Here is a 16,980-nt window from a genome sequence, read left to right as displayed (position 1 = left end):
GTTATAAATTTCTGAAAAGCACCTGGGGGTTCAAGGTGCTCGGAACACATCTAGATAAGTTCCCTGAAGGGTCTAGTTTCTGAAAAGGACAGAAAAAGAAAAAAGGATAATGTGTAATTAAAATTTAACTTTTATTCCTTATGTCTTAACATTAATAGTATATGAAATTTATATACATACAACTAGAGTTGAGCGAAACGGGTCGAAAAAATTCAAGAGTCGCCGACTTTCGCCAAAGTCGGGTTTCATGAAACGAAACCCGACCTTAGCGTGAGGTCGGCCACGAGGTCGGTGACTTTAGTATCAAAGTCGAGTTTCAAAAGATGCTTTAGCGCCCTTTTTCAGCCAATCAGGAAGAACGGACACTGTGGGCAACGTGATGACATAGGCAGCGGTCACCACCATCTTAGAGAAGGGCATGCAAGTGATTAGCTTGCTTTGTGTGGCGTCACAGGGGGTATAAAAGGGCGGGGACGCCGACCGCCATGTTACTCATGCTGATCTCAGAATAGGGAGAGCTGCTGCAGCTGCTGATTCTGTAGGGAGAGCGTTAGGAAGGCAAAAAGAAAAAAAAACTGCTTCTGCTGCTAGCGCTTTTCACTGTAGTTACTGTGCAGTGAAAGGTGGAGATTTTTGCTTTTGTGCAGCAGCGCTGGTGGTGATTAGCCTGCCTTTTAAGGCTAGCTGCATTGCTGTGTGCACACTGGTGTTCAAACTGCTTTTTTAAAAGCAATCCAATTTGTATTGTTTTGTCCTGGTAAGGTAGTGAGCGTTCATTTTTTCACACACCGTACAGCGGTGTACGCTCCTCACACAGTACCGTGTAATGACTGTTATCACGGCCAAATTGAAGCTATCTATGTGTGTGACTCTGTAAGGAAAAGTCGAGGAGTTTGTCCGTTCTTACAGACCTACACCTTATAGGTTTGTCCGTTTTTCAAATAGTTTAGTATATTTGCTGTTTGATTATATTCAAAACTAGAGAGACAGCGTGTGTCAGTCCGTATACAAAAACACGGAGCTTGACAATTTTACATACACCGTACAGCGGTGTACGTGCATGCTCCTCTCTCAGTACCGTGTAACGGCTGTTATCATGGCCAAATTGAAGCTATCTACGTGTGTGACTCTAAGGAAAAGTCGAGGAGTTTGTCCATTCTTACACACCTACACCTTATAGTTTTGTCTGTTTCTCAAACAGTTTAGTATATTTGCTGTTTGATTACATTCAAAACTAGAGAGAAACAGCGTGTGTCAGTCCGTATACAAAAACACGGAGCTTGACAATTTTACATACACCGTACAGCGGTGTACATGCACGCTCCTCTCTCAGTAACGTGTAACGGCTATTATCACGGCCAAATTGAAGCTATCTACGTGTGTGACTCTGTAAGGAAAAGTCGAGGAGTTTGTCCGTTCTTACAGACCTACACCTTATAGTTTTGTCCATTTTTCAGTTTAGTATATTTGCTGTTTGATTACATTCAAAACTAGAGAGAGACAGCGTGTGTCAGTCCGTATACAAAAACACGGAGCTTGACAATTTTACATACACCGTACAACGGTATACGTGCACACTAGGGTGACCGCAAAAAATCGATGTCGGAATTTTTCCGTCTGGACCCCACGAAACGATTCCCCTTTCCAGATATTGAGATAGCCAAAATTTGAGCTTGATCAAACGACGTTAACCCGTGCCGCTTGTCGCTCAAAGTTTGAAAAAATCCAAATTGAGGTATTTTAAGATTTAGGTATTTTGCATAGTCTGTTAGACTATAAAGAATGTGACAACAACATTGCAGAAATAGCCCTGACCAAATTTTCGAACCATTTGTGGTATTTGAATGCAGAGTTGGTGGGATTATCGTTTTTTGATCCCACCATTACAGACAATGAAAAGTTGTTAATGGCTAATAAATTGCTCAGTAGCACAGATGAACCATCAGAGCACGCTAGGGTTGTAAATCCAAAAGTTAGGAAAGAAAAATTAAAAGAGGTAGGAAGTAACCGACTTTAACGACCTTCTGACAAAAGATGAAGAACAAAAGCAATATGTCCTGCAAGTTGTAAGCAAATGCCGAGCATTATATTCTGACGTTTCAAAAACTACTTTAACAAAAGCTCTAGAATAGATTAGATAACTATGTAAAATTATCAACTCATGTAGGTTAGTGTGCTCTGATGGTTCATCTGTGCTACTGAGCAATTTATTACCATTAATAACTTTTCATTGTCTGTAATGGTGGGATCAAAAAACGATAATCCCACCAACTCTGCATTCAAATACCACAAATGGATCGAAAATTTGGTCAGGGCTATTTCTGCAATGTTGTTGTCACATTCTTTATAGTCTAACAGACTATGCAAAATACCTAAAACTTAAAATACCTCAATTTGGATTTTTTCAAACTTTTAGCGATGAGCGGCACGGGTTAACGTCGTTTGATCAAGCTCAAATTTTGGCTCTCTCAATATCTGGAAAGGGGAATCGTTTTGTGGGGTCCAGACGAACAAGATTCTGACATTTTTTCCCCCCCATATGAGATCCGGTCACCCTAGTGCACACTCCTCTCACAGTACCGTGTAGTGGCTGTTATCACGGCCAAATTGAAGCTATCTAAGTGTGTGACTCTGTAAGGAAAAGCCAAGGAGTTTGTCCATTTTTACAGACCTACACTCTAGGGAGATTCCAATTCTGCCCAATTCTATATACACCTTGTAGTTTGTCATACACTAGACAATTTCTGCCTGTCACATTGTGGTGTAATATAGACAGGGCCTGACAGAATCCAACTGTGTCCTGAAGTCTAGAGAGATTCCAATTCTCACCAGTCCTCTATACACCTTTCTTACACCATCCAGAATCTGCCTGTCACATTGCGGTGTAATATAAACAGGGCCTGACAGAATCCAACTGTGTCCTGAAGTCTAGAGAGATTCAAATTCTCCTCACTCCTATATACACCTTGCACCTTGTTTTACAGTACCATATAGTTGGTGTTTTTTTGGGTACATTTTCCCCAAAAATGAGGAAGTGTGGTGGAAGAGTCTGTGGAAGTGGGCGGGGGCTGGCAGCTGGTAAAGATGGTGTTGGTGGTGGATCTGCTGGTAGTGGCAAAAGCAAAATAGCACCTAATGCAGGAGGTGTTGAGCCTGCGCCATCGTCTGGCTCCACAAGGCCTCGAAGGCTCCCTTTTCTGGGAGTAGGTAAACCGCTTTTAAAGCCGGAGCTTCAAGAACACGTTTAGGCTTACATTGCTGACTCAGCCTCCAGCTCTATCGCCTCCTCTTCTGAAGTTTTAAAAAATAAAAGCACTGAGTCGTCATTGGAGGCTCATGGTCATGAACCACACCTTTCCTTCTGTCCTTCACCCCAACCAAAATTGAAGGATGCGGCAGGCCACACTACAGATTACTCCATGGAGCTGTTTTCACATACCATGCCTGGGTTATCAAGTCAAATCGTGAATTCCCCAGTCCAAGATGAATCTGACATGGAGTGCACTGATGCACAGCCACTGATAGATGATTCTGCTGGTACATTCAGTCAGAGCACTACATTGTCCTCGCAGTGTACTGAGGCAGAATCTGACCCTGATAAAACTCAGGTGCCCCTTCCCGCATACTATACCACCATACACGGTGACAGAGGAAGGTGCACATGACATTGAACAAGAGGTGATGGATGACCCAGTTGTTGACCCAGATTGGCATCCATTGGGGGGAAGAGGGTGCCGCTGCCAATAGCTCAGAAGAGGAGGAGAAGCATCCGCAGCGGGCATCGACATCACAACAGCTGTTATCTGGCAGGCCCGGAGCAGTCCACAAACAGGTTACAAAAACCAAAAGAGTTGCAGGACAGCTTGGCCAGACAGTCAAAATAGCACAACGTGCAAGGCCTCAAAATGTCTTCCATAGTAGGAAGAGTGCAGTGTGGCACTTTTTTGAACAAAATCCTAATGATCAGGCAAAGGCTATATGTAAGAAGTGCGCAAAGACCTTTAGCCGAGGGAAAAATCTGAGAAATTTGAATACCAGTTGCATGCTAAGACATTTAACCACCATGCACTTGCAAGCGTGGACAGACTACCAAAACTCAAGTACCACATGTGCAACTGCTCCCAAAGAAGGTAGTCATCAACGCTACATTGTTTCCCCCACTGTCCACCGGTTAGCACACCACCAGCAGCAAATGTTGAGTTGTCGTGGCAAGGGCAAATCAGTCAGGGAATCACACTGTTATTGCAACAAAAGACTGAATCTAGGCCATCAGAAAGAACACCAACTCCATCACCATCATCAACCCTCTCTCAGTCCGCCATGTCCACCGCTAGTTCGACCATATGCAGCTCTCAAGTCCAGCTCACCCTACCAGAGACTATGAGTAGGACAAGAAAGTACTCATCCTCTCATCTGCGTACACTGGGTTTGAACGCCCACATTGCCAAACTAATCTAGTTAGAGATGATTCCCTATCGGTTGGTTGAAAGCGCAGCTTTCCGCAAACTCATGGCCTACGCAGTAGCATGCTATGAGCTACCCAGTCGCCACTTCTTTTCTCGCAAAGCCATCCCAGCCCTCCACCTTCATGTGAAAGACCGCATTGTACATACACTCAAGCAATCAGTGAGTGGAAAGGTACACCTCACAACTGATGCATGGTCCAGTAGGCATGGCCAGGGCCGTTACTTGTCCATCACTGCGCACTGGGTTAATGTGGTGGATGCAGGGTCCACAGGGGACAGCGGTGGTGGGACAGTGCTGCCTAGCCCACGGTATAGGAAACAGTTGGCTGTAGGCGTTCGACCCTCCTCCTCCTCCTCCAGAAGCGAAAGCTCGTCCACAGAACGCAGTCGCACAAGCACTTCCTCCGCAGCTGCCAGTGTTGCACATGAGGTGTCCCCCTATCGATCAGCTAGTGGAAAGCGTCAGCAGGCTGTGTTGAAGATGATGTGTTTGGGCGAAAGACACACCGCGGAGGTACTGGCCGACTACTTTCAGCGACAAACTGAGTCATAGCTGGGCAGTCTACATCTTGAGGCAGGCAAGGTAGTTAGTGATAACGGCCGGAATTTTGTGGCAGCCATAGCCCTTTCAAAACTCAGACACATACCTTGCTTGGCTCACACCTTGAACCTGGTGGTGCAGTGCTTCTTCAATAATTATCCGGAGTTAACAGGCCTGCTCCAGAAGGTCCGAAGACTGTGCTCGCACATCCGCCGGTCGCCGGTACACTCCAGTCGTATGCAAAAGCTGTAGCGATTGCTCCACCTTCTCAAGCACCGCCTAATTATCGACGTTACAACAAGGTGGAACTCCACCCTGCACATGGTTGAGCGGCTGTGCGAACAGAGGCAGGCCGTAATGCATTTGTGGGAGGATACACGGGCAGGCACTTTGAGGGCAGACATAGCATTGACAGGTGTGCAGTGGTCGAAGCTGAAAGACCTCTGTAAAGTCCTTCAGTGTTTTGAGGAATGCACAGGGCTGGTAAGCTCAGAGGACGCCATCATAAGCATGAGCATCCCACTTATGCGTCTGCTCATGCAAACTTTGACGCACATTAAGGAGCAGGCGTCTGTAGCCGAGGATGATGAGGAAGAGGAGGAGGGAAGCCTTGATGACAGTCAGCCATTGTCTGCTCCGGGAACTCTCCTGGACGAGGTGGAGGAAGAAGAGGAACAGGAGGAGGAGGATGATGATGGGGATGATTATTTAGGGGAGGAGGATGCTTCTCGTGGGGCAAGAGAAAATGTTGGCGTGGCAAGGTCTGGTACAGGGTTTGTGTGTTACTGGAGGGATGTGGATTTGCCAGAAAGTGCTCCTCCACCCAGCACTCGCAGTGCATCATTGACACCGGGAACATTGGCCCACATGTCAGATTATGCCTTGCAGATCCTAAAAAGGGACCCCCGCATTGCCAAAATGATGAACGATGACGACTACTGGTTGGCCAGCATCCTGGATCCACGCTATAGAGGCAAATTCCAAAACATCATGCCACAGGAGAACCTTGACCTAATATTGGCTAACAAACAAGCAACTCTGGTAAACCGGTTGGTTGAGGCATTCCCAGCACACAGCAGCGGTGATGGTTCTCACACGAGCCGTAGGGGCCGGGGCAGCTTGGAAGAGGTGTTGGTGGTGCACACATCAGAAGTGGCGTTGGAGACAGGGGTTTCATGACCATGTTGTGGACTGATTTTTCAAGTCCCGCTCACATGACTGGTAATACTGCATCGATTGAAAGTGACAGGAGACAGCACTTGTCAACTATGGTTACGAACTACTTCTCGTCCCATATTGATGTTCTCCCTCACAGGTCATTCCCATTTGACTATTGGGCCGCTAAACTGGACACCTGGCCTGAATTGGAAAAATATGCCTTACAGGAGCTTGCTTGCCCAGCTGCAAGTATGCTATCGGAAAGAGTCTTCAGTGCTGCTGGATCAATCCTGACAGAAAAAAGGACCTGTCTCTTGATTCAAAATGTGGATGATCTAACCTTCATTAAAATTAACTATGCATGGGTTTCCAAGGATTTTGTCACACCATACCCTGATGACACATAGGTTGCCAGAAAAAATGGCTTGCTTTGGTCCTCCTCTTCCTCGGACTTGACCAAGTTCACCTTTAGCAGCAGGTGAATGTCCCACATCAACATATGCCATTTTGTAAACCTCCCTAACTGAGCTGCCTCCTCCCCCCATGGCCGGGGTCACCACCTAGCACACGCAACCGTGCGAGTGCTGTTGCCCTGGACAGGTGGGTGGGCTGACTCTTGGGCGCGGGCACTGGCACAGGGTCCCTCATAGTGCAATCAAGTGTCTCTGACAGTGGGGGTGCACACTCGCCGTCAGACACACCGCCGTACTATGAGGGGCCCAGTGCCAGTACCGATGCCCACGAGTGGGCCCCCCTTGCTTGGGCAGGGCCCCAGCATTTGCAATGTTTACCTCTCCCTGCTCCTCCGCTGTGTAGTCTGGGTTGTCAAATCCTTCACTGGCCACTACAAATTTGGTGAACTGATAGAAGATGATGGTTAAGACGTAGCTATGCCCTGTCCCGCTGGCCGGGCTCTAGCTTCAGATGATCAATGGCTTCCATTTCTTATGGACGTCGACTCACAATGAGATGCAGTGGTGGTTTCTCATCAGCTTTCACAGTTTTCCTACCCACAGACGTGTGACATTCCAGCGCACATTTTTAAATGTGCCCTCTCATGGCAATCCAATTGAATCGCCTACGGCCTGTGGCTTCTGTGTTTTGCACTCCAAAGTTACGTGACAGATCATGATAGGCAGTGAGCACCATGTTTACATCTCTCCCTGTGATCAAAATTGGATGGATATGAGTAACGGCGATGGAATCAACGGTACTGCGATACAGCAACACTTTCTTCACAAAGCAAGGTTTTTGCTGTCTCCACACACTAATTAATTGAGGGTCAGCATCACCTCTGAGAATTGTGACGGAAGTTTTTCCTGTGAATAGTAATTCCTAGATTTCTGCAATCACTAGACTTTATGTCAGTAATTGTATGCATCTCATTTCCTATTGCGGAGAGTCTGTACTTTCTTACTGAGACAGAAATATATATGAAGATTAAAAAATACCACCAAAAGTGTATACTGGTGTACGCTTCAAATACATTTCCTTTTTTCGACTTTTTAGATTGTTGTCTAATCCATACTGAGAACACGGAGATTTTAAATGTTTAAACTATGCTATATATACCTGCTATCCAGTGATAATGTACCCTTTCTCAACTTTGTACAATCTGGTCAAATCCATACTGGACCTGAGAACGTCTGAGTCTGCCTCCTGATCTATAGACATATATTTTTAATGTGTAAACTATGCTATACATACCTGTTATCCAGTGATACAGTAACCTTTGTCACCTTTGTCCAATCAGGTCGAATCCATATTGGGCCTGAGATAGTCTGAGCCTGCCTCATGATATATAGACATAGGTTTTTAATGTGTAAACTATGCTACATATATACGTGTTATCCGGTGAAACTGTACCCTTTATCAACTTTCTAGAATCTTGTCGAATCCATACTGGGCCTGAGAATGGCTGCCGAGCTGTTAAGCAAGCTACAGCACCTGTGGTTTGGACACGTAATTTTTTGCATTTTTTCAGGAATGCCGGTTAGGCCTAATTCAGGAATTGCGGTTGACCTGCACTTACTGGGAAATCATCGTTCGCGGGGAATAATTGGAATCACAGATCCCCATCACTAACGGTGTTCAGCGGGTTATCTGCACCTGTAAGCGACAAAAGCTGGTCCTTTCAGTGTAGCATGCATGCAGCCCCGGACATGTAAGGCCATGATAGACCTGTTATTGCTCGATCTCACATGCCAGAGCCTCGCGTATCCCTCTAGTAAGCTTGACGTGTACCGCAGGGGCATGCTGGAGTCTCGTTCGTTAACGGAATAAAGCTGACAAATCGCTAGCACAACTACAAATGGGCATACCACACCACACACAGAATCGACAAAACTTTCAATGTGTGCATCTTTTCTTGAGGTGGCATGGATGTGGTTTCCCGGGTGGAGTCCTATTAAGCCGCAGGCTCCACTCCTGGTGGTGCCCTTTTGGACGTTCCTTTAAGGTTCAGCTTTGCAATCATACTGCCCCCGGAAAGCAAACACTTTGCCTTCATGGATGCTGTTTGGAGGTTCGTGGGAATAACGCTGCCCGATCGCCAGTTGGCATAATTTATTGGTGGGAAGCCCGACGGTATATGATCGTATTCGATTTCAGAATTTTTTTTTTTTGGTTTGTATTTTACATTCTTATTCCAGCCTTTCTTGACTTCATAAGGGCATGACAAGCCTATATCTGTGTCTCCTCCACCTCCTCCATTTACTCCTCCACCTCTTTTCTAAATGTAGTTGCCCTTTTCCATATGTTATTTTTGTCTTCGAGCATTTTTTCGGCTTTGGGACACCTTTTAAGGTGTTTTGTAATTGTTTTCTGTGTTTGTATGTGTTTGTGTTTGCCTGCCATTGTTTTCAATGTGGTTCGACGAACATTCGACGAACTTGCCTCCTGTGCGACGAACCAAAACACTAGCGGGATGGCTCAACACTACTCCTGATATATAGACGTACATTGTTAATGTTTAAACCATGGGTCCTCAAACTGCGGCCCGTGAAGGACTTTTATCCGGCCCCTGGCCAGGCAGACATTAAACTGCACTGATTACAGGGCCGACGGGCCCTGTAATCGCGGACGGGACGAGGCGCCGAGGAAAGGCGTTGCGCAGCCCTCAGTATGCAGCAGAGACCACACAGGCGACGTGATTATCATCACGCCACCAGCGCGGCCTGATGACATCACGCCGCCTGTGCCTGTGCTGGAAGAAGATGGAGATGAGCGGGTGCCTCTTCAGAGCAGCAGGGGACATAGGTGAGTACTGTTTTTTTTTTTTTTCTTTGTAACTCCTATTGGGGACCTGTGCTGCATAATGGGGACCTGTGCTGCCTTTTGGGGACCTGTGCTACCTTTTGGGGACCTGTGCTACATATTGGGGACATGTTCCTGCCTATTTGGGACCTGTGCTACCTACTAGGGACATTTGCCTGCCTATTGGGGACCTGTGCTACCTTTTGGGGACCTGTTACAGTACGTATTGGGGACATTTTCCTGCCTATTTGGGACCTGTGCTGCCTACTGGGGACCTGTGCTACCTTTTGGGGACCTGTGCTACGTATTGGGGACATGTTCCTGCCTATTTGGGACCTGTGCTGCCTACTGGGGACCTGTGCTACCTTTTGGGGACCTGTGCTACGTATTGGGGACATGTTCCTGCCTATTGGGACCTGTGCTACCTACTGGGGACATTTAGCTGCCTATTGGGGACCTGTGCTACCTTTTGGTGACCTGTGCTACCTGTTGGGGATATTTACCTGCCTATTAGGGACCTGTGCTACCTATTGGGGACCTGTACCTGCCTATTGGGGACCTGTACTGCCTATTGGGGACCTGTATCTGCCTATTGGGGACCTGTGCTACTTATTGAGCACATTTTCCTGCCTATTGGGGACCTGTGCTGCCTATTGGGGAACTGTGCTGCCTATTGGGGAACTGTGCTGCCTATTGGGGACCTGTGCTACCTATTGGGGACATTTACCTGCCTATTAGGGACCTGTGCTGCCTATTGGGGATCTGTGCTACCTATTGGGGACCTGTACTTGCCTATTGGGGACTGTGCTGCCTATTGGCGACCTGTGCTGCCTATTGGCGACCTGTGCTGCCTATTGGGGAACTGTGCTTCCTTTTGGGGAACTGTGCTACATATTGAGCACATTTTCCTGCCTATTGGGGACCTGTGCTGCCTATTGGGGACATTTACCTGCCTATTGGGAACCTGTGCTACCTATTGGGGACCTGTGCTGCTTATTGGGGACATTTACCTGCCTTTTAGGGACCAATGCTGCCTATTGGGGATTCTTGCACCACACTAGTCTGAGCCTGTGGTAAAAGTGGAGTTCCACCAATATGGGCACTGGTGAGGCCGCATTGCTGGGTGCTGATCAGGCCGCATTGATGGGCACTGATCAGGCCGCATTGATGGGCACTGATCAGGCCGCATTGATGGGCTCTGATCAGGCCGCATTGCTGGGCGCTGATCAGGCCGCATTGATGGGCACTGATCAGGCCGCATTGATGGGCACTGATCAGGCCGCATTGATGTGCACTGATCAGGCCGCATTGATGGGCACTGATCAGGCCGCATTGATGGGCACTGATCAGGCCGCATTGATGAGCACTGATCAGGCCGCATTGATGGGCACCGATCAGGCCGCATTGATGGGCGCTGATCAGGCCGCATTGATGGGCGCTGATCAGGCCGCATTGATGGGCAGTGCAGTCTGTATGTCTCTGTGTGGGAAATTTTATTGCTGGTATATTGCTTTTGTAGCGCTGTATATATGTTGGTATTTTACTAATAGTAATTTTGAATCCCTAGGAAACAATGATATCAAGAAAGAGAAAAAATTGACTCGAAGTGTAGGATATTCGAAGAACCCCACAAAATCGGTAAGTTTGATGATTTAACTACTTCTTCATTTTTAATATTGTATTTGTTCCTATTTTGTTTTATTATTTCTAAATAAGATATGTGCAGTGTGCATATGAATTTGGTCCTAATTTTTTTTAAACTATATTCCGGCCCTCCAGTGGTCCGAGGGACCGTGATCTGGCCCCCTGTTTAAAAAGTTTGAGGACCCCTGGTTTAAACTATGCTATATATACCTGCTATCTGATGATACTGTACACTTTGTCTACTTTTTATATTCTTGTCTAATCCATACTGAGCCTGTGAGCGTCTCTGTGTGACTGATGGAATATATATGGAGATTGACAATTATCCTTTGACTGAATAGAGCTGTACGCTTCTGATACAGTGCCATACATCTGATGTTATTTTGTGTCTATTTTGTGCTAAATTTTGAAGTTTGGTCGAAGAGACCGCGGACGTGGGCGTGGGGGGGCCAGCTGGTGCTGATGGTGGTGGTGCATCTGCTGGTAGTGGCAAAAGCACAATAGCAGCTAAGGCAGGAGGTGTTGAGCCTGCATCATGGTCTGGCTCCAGAACGCCTGGAAGGCTACCTTTTCTGGGAGTAGGTTAACCGCTTTCAAAGCTGGAGCATGAGGAACTGGTTTTGGCTTACATTGCCGAAACAGACTCCAGCAAATATGCTCTCCTATCCTGAAGTTTCAAAAAATGCAAGCACTGAGTCGTCAAGTGCTGGCTCCTGGTCAGGAAGAACCCCTTTCCTTGTGTCCTGCACCCCCACCCAAAGTGAATGATGCAGCAGGCCACACTTCACATTAGTCCATGTAGCTCTTTCTATCATACCATGCCTGGGTTATCAAGTCAAATCGTGAATTCCCCAGTCCAAGATGAATCTGACATGGAGTGTGGGTGGCCAGCCAGGGCAGTGGGGTTAATCGGTACCGGGCCGGTGTCTCACAGGGATGTGTCACGGTGGTGGTGACCCGTTCCGTGGCCCTGGGCGTCCATGCAAAGGGGTGAATTACATTTATAGGTGAATGATACGTGACGCCACCTGTGGTTTCTGATTAGATTGACCAGCGCTGCAGTGTCGCTTCTCTGGGACAGATGTTGTGGTGCAGCTAAGATGTAGAAGCCCTGCACAGCTAGGGCCATAGTCGCAGGGCAGATGAAAGAGTTGGTAGATGGTGTGCAGTGCAGGATGTAGCAGAGCCGTGTGCCAGGCACAGGAGAAAGATGACAGACACAGTCGTGCAGTTCCTTTACCTGTACTTGGTAAGTGCCGTCCAGGACCCAGAGTGCAGATGGAGAAGGAGTTGGTCAGCCTGGAAGCCAATTTGGAATTCTCTCTCTGCAGATAGGTAGTGTGGCCTCCGTTCTAGCGCTTATCTGAGGTACTCGTAGTGCTGAGTTCAATGGAGTTCCCCCTGTTGACTCTCTTTTGGAACTTTCTCGTATGGCAGGCAGCCGTAGCCTTTTCCTTCTCGCTCCCACACGTCGCTGCTGGGGCCTCCGAGCCTAAGTTGTGTACAGAGCATTTACAACTGCTACTTCCTCCGGTTTCGGCTGCAGGAACGTCAGTGTCCATGCACCAAATATAAAATAACCTAATCGAGGTGCTGTGCTCGGGTTAACGTCACCCGAACGCTAAGGACGGCTCTGTTCTGGCACAGAGTCGCAAGGGACAATGTGATGCCGAGACGCGGCTCTGTTAATGTCACAGAGGCCTGTGTGTGGCGTCGCGACAGCGACCAAGAGTAGCTGCGGTTAGTGCAGCGCAGCGGCAGGTAAAGCCGCAGACGTCGGCGCTGAGACGATGGACGCTAGTGTAGGCGAGGATCACGTGGCGTGTAGCTTGCCACAGGCTGAGACTGACTATCCAACACTCTGTCACCATTCGTAATATCCGAGGGAAGGGGTTTCATAATGCGTCAGTCACCAGTCCACACATCCATCACCATACACACACAGCATAATATGCTACACTAGCGCATCGCCGAGCCGCCATGCGGGCTTTTTATAGCGATGCGCTTCCGGGACCTTCCATTAGCTTGGGAAGGACCAATCAGATCCGACGTAGGACCTGAGCATGTGACCCCTGCTCTCCAGTGAGAGGTCAAGTTGCGGGCATGCCCAGTAGCACGGCATGAGGACTTAGCCTCAGGAGCAGTTCCCTGCAGAGCAGGTTGCCCTGCTATTACTGCACCACAGGTGGCAGCAACATCCAGGCTGTCAGAGCGAGTCTGAGCAGCAAGCCTGGCTCGCTGTGTTTGCTGAGCAACACCCGGAGCGGCCGGGGAAGAATGGGAGACCGCAGGATGTCTGGCTCTGGACTCCCGCTGTGCAGTGCCAGGAATCTGACGCCTAACACTCGGAGACCGGAATCTGGACCATGCGCTCCAGCTAGGAGTGAGCCTTAACTCTGCTCATCCTCCAGCTCCCCTTCTCACGTCCACACACTTCCCCTTTTTTTCACAGACTGCCCTAACTTACCTCCTCCCGACCACAGAGAGCAGCTCCTGAGCAGTCAGGTTCAGAGGTCTCCCTGCTGGCGTGGAGTGGGAGAGATCCTTCGTTGCTCCCAAGCATGACATCACACTCCCTAGGAGGAAGATAATGCCACTGTGGCGACTGTATTCCTGGGGGCGCCACAAGTGCACTGATGCCCAGCCACTGCTAGATGATTCTGCTGGTACATTGACCCAGATCACTACATTCCCCTCGCACTCTACACAGCCAGAATCTGACCCTGATGAAACTCAGGTTACCCTTCCCATATACTGTACCACCTTACATGGTGACAAAGAGGAAGGTGCAGATGAAACTACAGGTTCGGCCCACCTCCCGTCAGACACACCACCGTACTATGAGGGACCCTGTGCCAGTGCCGTCGCCAACGAGTGGGCCCCCCCTGCTTGCTCAGGATCACAGCACTTGCAAAGTTGAAATACTTACCTCTCCCTGCTCCACTGCCATGACGTCTTCCGCGTTTCCTGACAGTGATATTCTGATCAGAGAGCGCAATGACATCACGTCTGTACGTCCAGACTAGTACACGGATTCCCTAGCGAGGAGACTTATTTAATTGTTTTCAATGTTGGGACAGCAATTTTTGGGGAGCACTATACTATGGAGAATGATATATGGGGCCCACCATATACTGGAGCATTCCAAAGGTGGACATCAGACACTGGAGCAGCATTTACAGGGTCCATTATACACTAGAGCATTAGAAATGGGGCCCATTATATATGTAGCATTATTTGGGCCCATAAAACAGTGCAGCTTCATCCATGGGGACCAACATATACTGTAGCATTATGTGGAGCTCATCATATACTGTTTCAAACATTATATGGGACCAATGATTCTGTATGGAGAAATATATGGGCCTCATTACTCTGTATAGCGCACTATGCGGTGGCCATAATACTGTATGGAGTAATATACTGTCCGTTTTTGGAGCTATTGGAGAATTTAAAATAGATATCAGTCATGAGATGTAAAAAGTGAAGTATTTTTCATTGTACTATACCGCTATTTCTCTGCCGTATCGGAGCATCATGAGTTGTGCTATGTGTTAAAGGGGTGCTATTTGGCCCAGGGCACATGAAAACCTGGAGCCAGCCCTACCCCCCCACAAATTTAGCCAAATAACCCCCATTTTTCAGTGCGTAACTAGTATTATGAAGTAAATTAAGGTTGAAATGCTTCAGTAATAAGAATTGATGTTTTTGGCATTCAAAAGGGCACTGTAGATGTGTTTCCTGTCCTCCACTCCCTGCCGACTTTGCTTCCCCATTGACTTGCATTGGGTTTCGTGTTTCAGTCGGCCTTCGACTTTTCACGATAATCGGCCGATTTAATTCGACCAGGCTTTTGCGAAAGTCGGGTTTCATGAAACCCGACTCGACCAGAAAAAAGGCAAAGTCAATATGGATGTATATTTGGTCACAAAATATTTAAATGTGACCCACTGATTCCTGATAGTGAATAAATGTGGGAGATGTAATATCAATTCATAGGATTCTTGACTATTGTCCTCATAAATTATTAGTCAGATTACTCCAATGACAATTATGCCAGGATCCCTGACAAATGGGTAGAAGTAAAGTTATTGTTATTCGTGCCTGTTGATAAATTATTATTTGTTGCAGTGCCTTATATTAGATGCATAGATGCACCTTCCGACAGCCTCCTGTCTTCTTTCCACACTCCCAGCCTCGTGTTTCCAGTAATGCTTTGCAGCTTAGACCGCTGATGACGTCACTCTCGCGAGAGCGAGAAAGAAGACCAACATCATCAGCGGTCTAAGCCGCAAAGCATTACTGGGAACGCGAGGCCGGGCGCGTGGAAAGAAGACAGGAGGCCGTCAGAAGGTGAGAATAACTTTTTAAAATTTTTTAATATTATTTTTTACATGCTAGAGGGCCGCGGCAGTGATTGGTCGCGGCTACACGGAAAGGGGAGTGAGGGGACCATGCATAACAGGATTGGGGGGTGAGGGGACCATGCATACCAGGAAAGGGGGGGGGGAACCATGCATACCAGGATTGGGGGGTGAGGGGACCATGCATACCAGGATTGGGGGTGAGGGGACCATGCATACCAAGATTGGGGGGTGAGGGGACCATGCATACCAGGATTGGGCATTTGTGACTCCTCATCCTCCACCTCTTCCAAAACCTCCTCCCTTAGTGCTTGCAGTGTTTTTTGAAGCAGGCAGATTTCTGAAGCAGGGGGACAGTCATGCTGACTAGTGCATCATCTGCACTCGCCATCCGCGTGGAATCATCGAAGGCACGCAAAACGTGGCACATGTCCTTCATAAAGGCCCATTCAGTGGTGCTGAAGTGTGACCGGCGCACAGTGCGACTTGTTTGCGCCTGATGCAGCTGGTACTCCATTACTGCTGCCTGCTGCTCACACAACCACTCCAACATATGTAACGTTGAATTCCACCAGATGGGTAGGTCACATATGATGCGATGTTCCGGAAGGCGTAATCGGCACTGCAGAGCTGCAATGTGCGATCTTGCCATGCTGGAACGCCGCAAGTGAGCGCACTCTATGCGGACCTTGTGCAGCAGTGCATCAAGATCCGGATAGTCCCTCAGAAAGCTCTGCACGACCAAGTTGAGCACATGTGTCAGACATGGGATGTGAGTGAGGTTGCCTAGGCCCAGAGCTGCCACCAGATTTCGGCCATTGTCACACACTACCAAGCCTGGCTGGAGATTCGCTGTCACAAACCACACGTCGCTCTCAAACTTGATGGCATTCCAGAGCTCCTGTGCTGTGTGGCTTCGATTCCCCAAAGAAATTAATTTCAGTACGGCCTGTTGATGTTTGGCAACGGCTGTGCTCATATTGGTCGTAACAGGCTCCTGCAGCGCTGATTCAGAGGAACTGGAGTATGAGGAGGAGTCAATGTGTACAGACTGGATTCCTGTAATCCTTGGAGTTGGCAGAACACATACAGCGCCACTCTCAAGATCTGTACCCGGCTCCACAACATTGACCCAATGGGCAGTGAGGGAAAGGTATTGTCCCTTTCCATGGTTACTGGTCCACGCATCGGTGGTCAGGTGGACCTTGCTACTGATGGCGTTTAGTAGCGCATGTTTAATTTTTCCCTCCACATGCTTTTGCAGGGCAGGGACGGCTTGCCTGCTGAAATAAAAGCGGCTGGGCAAGGTGTATTGTGGGACTGCCAATGCCATGAAATTACGGAAGGTGTCTGTCTCCACCAGCCTGAATGAGAGCATTTCAAGGGCCAGTAGTTTTGCAATGCCAGCATTCAGAGCCTGTGCTCGGGGATGGTTTGCCGAGTATGGCCGCCTTTTCTCCCATGCCTGTGCTACCGATGGCTGTAGAGTGGCCTGGGAGTGTGAGAATGACAGGGAACGTGGTGATGTGGGTGGAATGTCACTGGGTCTCTG

The sequence above is a fragment of the Dendrobates tinctorius genome, unplaced genomic scaffold (genome assembly GCF_039654945.1).
Source record: "Dendrobates tinctorius isolate UK_male_01 unplaced genomic scaffold, ASM3965494v1 ptg000036l, whole genome shotgun sequence".
Classification (NCBI taxonomy): Eukaryota; Metazoa; Chordata; class Amphibia; order Anura; family Dendrobatidae; genus Dendrobates; species Dendrobates tinctorius.
This window is presented reverse-complemented; position numbering follows the sequence as displayed.